At 35.9% G+C, this 9,541-nt stretch overlaps 1 pseudogene; it reads left to right on the forward strand.

Annotated features, from left to right (window-relative positions):
- The first annotated feature begins 1,603 nt into the window (after nucleotides 1–1,603).
- Nucleotides 1,604–1,703, forward strand: LOC122101436 (annotated as a pseudogene).
- Nucleotides 1,704–9,541: the final 7,838 nt, after the last annotated feature.

Here is a 9,541-nt window from a genome sequence, read left to right on the forward strand (position 1 = left end):
CGGACCCGTGGGTACTGTAGAAGAATAATAGCTTTTAGGCATAATATGGAGAAAAACACTTTGGGACCAGTGAGTTAATACAATAAACACAGCAGCAGTGTAAAATCTCTTCTAGATTAGAGGAAAACAATACTGTTTTTTTTTTTACTATGTGAATTCAGAAGACCAAGAACACTTAGAAGGTATCACAAGTTTATACCAAAGACATTGCATTGATACTTTTTATATTCGAATATATATTCTAAACCTAATTATTTATGTTCCAATCTATTTATGGGAATAAATTTCAATTTATTCGTCAAATTATAAATTAATTCTAGTAAGATTTACTGTGTGAAATTTAAGATCAGCACATATAAATATAAAATATATAAGTATATATAATATAAGAAATTGTTATGCATTGTTCTGTTGTGGTTAGGGTATCAAAGGCAAATCTGTTTTAAAGTATTATTCCATTATCTCTACCTCAGTTTTTGGTAGAGTTAGACCTAAAGCTTTACCATTTGTAAATGTAAAGCCTGGAGGCAAGAGGAAACACTTTGATTTAAACATTACCAATTTAAGGCCTAATATCGAGGAGAAATATATAGACTTCTCCAGGAGCTATGAAAATATTTGGTGATGGAAAGTCAGTAGTGTAAGTTCCTGCCTGGTTGTATGGTAGACAGGCCAGGATATTAAGTAAACATGCATATGAACAACATTTTCACCTTCTTGGCTTTAACTACTTTTGAAATCATAGGTAAAATAAATATTATATATATATATATATATATACATATATATATATATATGTATATATATATATATATATATACATATATATATTGTTGTTTGGGTCCAGTCATTGGGCCTGAAATCTGGGCCTGGGCCCTGTCCCTCAGCTCTTCAGCTCAAGGCTAGTGCTCTACCACTTGAGCCACAGCACCACTTCCGGCTTTTTTCTTTTTCCTTATGTGGTGCTGAGGAATCAAACCCAGGGCTTCAGACATGCAAGGCATGCACTGAGCCAACTTCCCAGCCCAAACAATTATATTTTGATAAAATACCTTCTATTCTGAACAGTTCGGTCTGAAGTGTTCATCTCTCTATGATCCCTTGTAACTAAGATTAGTTTTGTTCCAGTAAGACAATCTATGCTGTCAGTGTAAGATATTCTGGTTGGTCTGTTCCTACATGGAAGAAGGGTAAGGGTCAGGAAGACATTTGTGCCACAGAGACCTCATTTAGGAAATTTTAAGCTGCAGAAGTTTAGAAGTGGATCTTAACCAAGGCTTACTTTGAATCCATTAGCTCCACAAAGATAACTCAGTTGATAAATAAGTACTTGAAAAGCCATCACCTTTGGACTTAGCTGTAAAGGCTTCAAAATATGATCACATTTAAAATGAAAATGACAAAATAGTTATTGACAAAAAATTGCAAATGTGAGTAATCGACCAAACAATATAATTTTTTTCCACTATAGACAGAAATTTAGAGAAATAAGATCAATAGCATTTTTAGGAACAATAAGGGTTCCTTGTTACAAATAGGCAACCATGAATATGTGCCTGTATAAAGATTGCATCAATAACTACTTAAATTTAGAGGTTACTACATGCTTCAGCAGCAGGTCTACCCAAATTACAACAATACAGAGATTAAAATAGTACTTGCACAAGGATGGTATGAAAATTTGTGAAGTATTCCATATTTTTCATTCTTCAAATGCAAGAAATGAAAAACAGTTGTTAAAAAGTTGATTACAAAAATACAAGTGTAACAATACATGTAATTCATAGAATTAAAGGTTAGTTTGACATCAGTGTATTAAATCTTCACCTTAGAAAGGCCCTTACATAGCATAACCTTTATAAAACTTGAAATTAGATAACATTGTCATTTTATCCCAAAGAAATAAAATTTAAACCATGCTCATAGGGGCTTCCGGGAAGATAGTGGAGGAGAAGCTGAAGGCTAAACAAGCTCTCGCATAGAAAGTAGTTTTAGAGTTCCAGTGAACAGTCCTAAGCCAGAGAATCACACCAAGTGTGCCATCACAGTACACAGAGTTAGGCCAGAGAGGGAAAATCCAGGCAAGGAGACAGATCTGAGCATTTGCCAGCAGCTTCGGCAGCAGCGGTGGCCATAGTCGCCATCCTGTAACACAGAGAGTCCAGGACAAAGGAGCCACATGCGGTTGGTGAGCAGATTCTACTCAACACCAGCAAGAACTGACAAGGAGCAGACATCTTCATCCTGCGGTTCACAGACCAGAGACGACCCAGGAACCAAGACTCGGTGAAAGTAGAAGCTTAACGTCCTCACTCCTTTTCAGGGAGCAGAGGAGAGAAGGCCACCCCTCCCCCCCCACAACCGGACATCTCCATCTTGGATACTGACAAAGCTCAGTGGAGCTGCTAGCTCCAACTAAGGCCTTGGAAGAAAACTAGAGTCATTTAGCAGGTCACAAGAACCTAAATTGACCTGCCAGACTCAGCTTCACCCCGGGAAATGTCACCCAGCTCAGGCGCAAGCCCCAGGAATGGCTTTCTTCACTGGGTAATCAGAGCCAGAGGCTGCCCCTCCCTTAAGCAGCCTTGACAATCAATTGAAATTCAGTAAACATAAACCCAGAGAGTGGCTCCAGCCTGGGCTCGTGAGTTTCTAACAAGCTAGCCCTCAGGAAAAGCTAATGTTTGCTGAAAAGCCTCAACTCTACCCAGAACCTAGCCTCATCACAGCATCTCCAAACGAGGAAAAAGCCATCTCCCTCTTTGTGATAATCAAAGCAGATCCCCCTCCCATTAAAGTAACCTGAGAGGAGGATCACAAAATCCTGGGTAAAGCAGAGCATTTTTTGGCCTGTTCAAACTTACTTAAGAAACCAACCAAGCCACAGGAAAATCAAACACAACAAGCAGATCAGAGACTCCAACAAGAGGCTGGTTACAGACACAAGGGAGATACAGGATTTTTCCCACCACTCCCAAAACAATCAAAATATTTTTTCTTTTTTTTGTACATTTTATAAAAAAAATTTTCTAAAACTTTTTTTTAATTTTTAATTTTTACCTTTTTTGAAAAAAAATGTTTCCTAGTAACTTTTTTTCCCTCTTATACTTCTTATTTTAGGGGTATATTTGTGTGTGCGTTTTTCTTTCTTTTTTCTTCTTTAAATTTTTTTTTTGTTTTTTGTTTTGCTCTATTGAACTTCTGATCTTTTTTTCTTTCTTTCTTATCCTTTTCACCTTTCCTTCTCTTTCATTCTTTTTTATGTGACTTAATTGTTTTTCTACACATCCTCAGATATACCCATAGTCGATTATTAGACCTTCTCCTCCATTGTGTACACACTTAATCCACAAATTTATTACTCAGTTCAAAACCTCTTAGACTTAAATTCCTTGATAGCAGTACTACCTTTTTATACCTATATAATATTTTAGTTATTTTTATTTTTAAGTTTTTCACATCTCCTTTATATCCCTCCCCTTCCACATTATATGCATGTTCTTCTCTCAATATTTCGTTTTCGTATCTACATAATATTTTAATTTTTACTTTTCTATTTTTTCTGGTCTCTTTTTTTCCCCTTTCTCTTTCTTCTTTTTTTTCTCTCTCTACTTTCATCCTATTCAACCTATTTCCTGTTTTGAGATTAGGACTTAGTTAACTCTCCCTGTGCCTTCCCACATCTCTCTATTCCTATTTTTTACCCACATCTCTCCCTAAACCTAATAATTTCTGGCTTGCCAAATTTGCATTTGCGGTTTGTAGCCCATTAATATATAGTTGTTTGACGTTGAATAGATGTATCCATTGAACGAGATTGTATCTGCAGATTATTGACTGTGCAAATACAGACTTTGGTTGATGCTTGCCTTAAGTTAGAGTTCTAGCACAAAACTGGTGTTTCATTCATCCCAAATGGGCAGAACAAACCTGAAAAACACAGGAAAAATGGCAAGTCCGGGTATCTCAATTCCCACTCATGGTAATGAGGGGACAGAACAGATAATGAATAATCCAGAGGAGAGAAAAGATTAATCACCTATAAAGGGAAACCAATTAGAATCTCCTCAGATTTCTCAGCAGAGACAATCAAAGCACGAAGAGCCTGGAATGATGTATGCCATGCCCTAAAGACAAACAACTATCAACCAAGAATACTGTACCCAGCTAAATTCTCCTTCATAACTGAAGACCAAATAAAAACCTTCCATAGCCAAGAAAAATTGAAACAATACATCTCCACCAAACCAGCCCTACAAAAGATTCTTAAAGATGTCCTACATATAGAAAACTAACAAGACCACAATAAAGGCCAAGAAAATGCACCCAAACTGAGAATCCAAGAAGATAGGAAGAACCCAGTTTACATAGACCCCAAGACGGTAGATAACATGGCTAGAACTCCCAAATACCTCTCAGTCCTATCTCTCAACATTAACGGACTTAATTCTCCAATTAAGTGACATAGACTATCTAGTAGGACTAAAAAGCAAGATCCTTCTATCTGTTGCCTTCAGGAGTCACATCTTGCTGGTAAACACAAAAATATATTCAATGTTAAAAGCTGGAACAAAATCTACCAAGCAAATGGCCCCCATAAACAGGCAGGAGTTGCAATCCTAATATCAGATAAAATAAACTTCCAATTAAAATTTGTGAGAAGAGATAAACAAGAGGTAAAGAAGGTCGCTACATATTAATTTTAAATATCTATTCGAAAAACAATGGAGCACCCAAATTTATCCAAGAAACACTACTTTCCCTCAAATCCCACAGAGATCCAAAGACAATAATTGTTGGGGATTTTAACACACCACTCTCCCCACTAGATAGATCAAGTCGGAAAAACTCAACAGAGAAACGGCAGATCTAAACAACTGCATAGATCAAGTATATTTAACAGACATCTATCGAATATTTCTCCCAGCAGCATCAAAATACAAGTTTTTCTGAGCAGCACATGGAACATTTTCTAAAATAGACCACATTTTAGGCCACAATGCAAACTTGTCCAAATTCAGAAACGTTGAAGTTATACCTTGCATTCTCTATGACTACAAGGGAAAAAAATTAGAACGCAACACCAAAAGCCACCAAAGAAAGTCCTGTAACACATGGAGGCTGAAGAACACACGGTTGAATAATGAGTGGATCATGGAAGATATTAGAAAGAAAATCCAAATGTTCATGCTATTCAACAAAAATGAGCACACAAATTACCATCTCATCTGGGACACAGCAAAGGCAGTACTCAGAGGCAAATTTATACCTCTGAGCTCCTACATCAACAAATTGGAGAGATCTGAAACCAACAATTTAATGAGATATCTGAACCTCCTTGAAAAAGAGCAGCAAGATATACCCCAATATAATAGATGGAAAGAAATAATTATTTTAATTAATTAATTAATTAAAATTAAAATTAAATCAATATTAAATGAATTAGAATTCCAAAAAACTATTGGAAAAAATAAAAAAAAACAAAGAGTTCGTTGTTCGAAATAATTAAGAAAATTGACAGGCCCTTCACAAATCTTACCAGAAAAAGAAAAGAACACACCCAAATAAATAAACTCAGAAATGAGAATGGAAACATCACCACAGAAACAACCAAGATTCAGGACATTATAAGGGAATACTTCTCAAAACTTTATGCTAATAAGTTTGAGAACTTGGTAGAAATGGACCTTTTCCTAGCAAATATTGACATGCCAATACTAAAGCAAGATGAGTTAAACCATCTTAACAGGCTCATATCAAGCATTGAAATAGAAACAGCAATACGAGACCTCCCATATAAGAAAAGTCCAGGTCCAGATGGTTTACAGCAGAATTCTACAAGACCATTAAAAGCAGAGCTCACAGCAATACTACTCCAAACCTTCAGTGAAATTGAACGAGAAAGTTCACTACCGTACACATTCTATAAAGCCATCATAACTCTCATCCCAAAATCAGGCAGGGAATAATCAAAGAAAGAAAACTATAGACCCATTTCTTTGAGGAACATTGATGCAAAACTTCTCAACAAAATTTTGGCCAATCGTCTTCAACAATGTATCCAGAAAATCATAAACCACAATCAAACAGGATTCATTTCAGGGATGCAAAGCTGGGTCAATATTCCCAAATCAATTAATATAATTCATCACATCAACAGGAGCAAGGATAAGAACCACATGGTTATCTCAATATATGCAGAAAAAGCATTTGACAAGATACAACACCCCTTTATGTTGAAGGTTCTGGAAAAATTAGGAATTATGGAACATTCCTCAATATAATAAAGGCTATATATTACAAACCTACAGCCAGCATTATACTTAATGGTGAAAAACTAAAGCCATTTCCTCTTAACTCAGGAACAAGACAAGGATGTCCACTATCACCACTTCTCTTCAATCTAGTATTAGAATTCCTGTCTACAGCAATAAGACAAGATGCAAACAAAGGTGATACAAATAGAGAAAAAAGAAATAAAACTCCCCCTCTTTGCAGATGACATGATCCTGTATTTAAAGAATCCCATAGACTCCACTCCCAAATAATCAAGTTGATTCAAAACTTTGGCAAAGTAGCGGGGTATAAAATTAACCCCCCAAAATCAATGGCTTTTCTGTATGCCAACAATGAGAAAAGTGTGGCTGAAATTAGGAAAACAACTCCATTTGTAATAGCCCCACAAAAAATAAAATACCTAGGAATTAACTTAACCAAAGAAGTGAAGGACCTTTATGATCAAAACTGTAAAAACTTGAAAAAGGAAATCAAAACAGAACTTAGAAAATGGGAAAAACTCCCATGCTCTTGAACTTGGAAAGATCAACATTGTGAAAATGGCAATACTTCCCAAGGCTATCTACAAATTCAACACGATACCTATCAAAATTCCAAACTCATTCTTCAAGGAAATACAAGAGGCAATCCAAAAATTCATATGGAACAATAAAAGACCCCAAATAGCAAAAACGCTCCTGAACAGAAAGAACACTGCTGGAGGAATATCAATACTAAATTTCAAACTATACTACAAAGCCATAGTAATCAAAACAGCATGGTAGTGGCACAAGAACAGACTTCAGGACCAATGGAATAGAATTGAACACCCAGAAATGAACCTACAGACCTATAGCCATCTAATCTTCTATAAGGGAGCTAAAAAAATAGAATGGAAGAAAGACAGCCTTTTCAGTAAATAGTGCTAGCAAAATTGGTTAACTACTTGTAAAAATTAAAGCTAGATCCTTATATATCACCCTGCACCAGAAGCAACTCCCAATGGATCAAAGACCTCGGAGACAAAGCAGACACTCTGAAAACATTGCAGGATGGAATAGGAGAAACCCTAGGTCTCCTTGGCGCAGGCCGAAATTTTTTTAATAGAGACCCAGAAAGGCAACAAATCAAAGAAAGTTTGGACAAATGGGATTGCATGAAGTTGTAGAGCTTCTGCATCGAAAAGGACATAGCTAGCAAGATCAAAAGAAATCCCACAGATTGGGAGAAGATCTTCACTAGCCAAACAACGGACAAAGGTCTCATATCTAACATATACTTGGAATTCAAAAAATCAAACCACCAAACTACAAATCGTCAAAGAAACAACTGCCCAATTAATAAGTAGGCTAAAGACTTAAAGAGAAACTTCTCTGAAGAAGAAAGAAGGATGGCCAATAGACACATGAAGAAATGCTAAACCTCCCTAGCCATAAAAGAAATGCAAATCAAAACAACATTAAGATACCACCTCACCCCAGTTAGAATGGCAAAAATCAAGAACTCTAAAAACAACAGATGCTGGAGGGTATGTTGGTGGGAGTCTAAACTTGTTCAACCACTTTGGAAAGTAGTATGGAAGTTCCTCAAAAGACTCTTCATTGAGCTCCCCTATGACCCAGCAATCCCACTTTTGGGCATTTACCCAAATGTTTACAAACAAGACCACACTAAAGCTACCAGCACAACTATGTTTATTGCAACATTGTTTATCATAGCTAAGATATGGAACCAACCCAGATGCCCCTCAGTAGATGAATGGATCAAGAAAATGTGGTATATATACACAATGGAATTCTATGCCTCCATCAGAAAGAATGACATTGCCCCATTTGTAAGGAAATGGAAAGACTTGGAAAAAATTATATTAAGTGAAGAAAGCCAAGCCCAAAGAAACATTGGTCCCATGGTTTTCCTTATTTGCAATATCTAGTACATGTCTAAGTCAAGCAGAAAAGATCAGATAAGGTGATATTAGGGAAATGAACCCTAAGATATGCATTCGATTGTTTTTTTTCTTTCATGCGATTGTTTCTTAATCATTTATATGATTATTTCTTTGTTGCTTTTTATGTCCCTCCCCCACAGTATAACCCCTGCTTTCACTGTATTTGATGTCGGTGTAATTTGTGGAGGGGAAGGTGAAAAACAAATCGTTTAAATAAGGATACAGGTAGACCCGTTGCAACAATGAGAAGTACAAGTTGTTATTTAGAAAACGAAATTTACAACTTTGGTGGGGGGGGGGGGAAGATAAGAGGGGAAGGAGGGGGGAGGATGGGAAGGGATGGGATGGGGAATAAAACATGTTTTCTTTTCTTTCATGTGGTTGTTTCTAACACATTTATAAGATGATTTGTTTGTTGCTTTGTATGTCCCTACCCCACGGTCTAACCCCTGCTTTCACTGTATTTGATGTTGGGATAATTTGTGGAAGGGAAGAGAAAAAAACAAATCATTTAAATAGGGATACAGGTGGACCTTTGCAACAATGATATGTACAAGTCATTATGTTGAAAAATGAACTTTACAACTTTGGCCTGGTAGAAGGTACTCAAGGGTAGGTGGTAGGGGGAGAGTTGGTGGAGGTGAGGGTTTGGGGGTGCGAGATAGGAAGGGATGGGAAGGGGAAACAAAGGAGGAGGCAACAATTCTTAATAAGAAATGTACTCATTATCTTGCCCAAGTAATTGTAACCCCTTTATATGGTATTTTCACAATAAAAAAAATCGTAATTTAAAAAAAAAATAAAAAAAAATATAAAATAATTAAAAAAGAAATAAAAGAATATAAGGACCTTAAGAAAAGGAATCTTAAACATTTTCTATATGGAATGTAATCTGAAAGGACACATTTATTAATGAACATATATATTATAAAACATTGTAGACTTCAAAGTACTATATCTAGAAGACAATGAAATAGATTATGGACTTTATACAAACATAGATACCTTTTGTAGACAAGCAACAGGAATATCTTTAGTTTCTATACTATTCATTTCAACCGATAAGTTAAAATTAAAAAAAATCACAAACGCTGCAGAAATCATTATAGATGCATACAAACAACTCTTGAATATATTTTGACATCAAAGTCAGGCAATTCACGTGGAAGAATACTATAGAATCCATCAATTTTTTAATTAAGATATTGCTGTTGCTTTGATTATGAAAATATTTTGTAGGGACACAAAGGATGGACTGGCACTTTTGAAATTTAAGAAACTTAACCAAACCATTTCTACATAGGAGAACAATTTGTA

Source organism: Dipodomys spectabilis, unplaced genomic scaffold, assembly GCF_019054845.1.
Source record: "Dipodomys spectabilis isolate Male_0828 unplaced genomic scaffold, ASM1905484v1 ptg000663l, whole genome shotgun sequence".
In the NCBI taxonomy this organism is placed as follows: Eukaryota; Metazoa; Chordata; class Mammalia; order Rodentia; family Heteromyidae; genus Dipodomys; species Dipodomys spectabilis.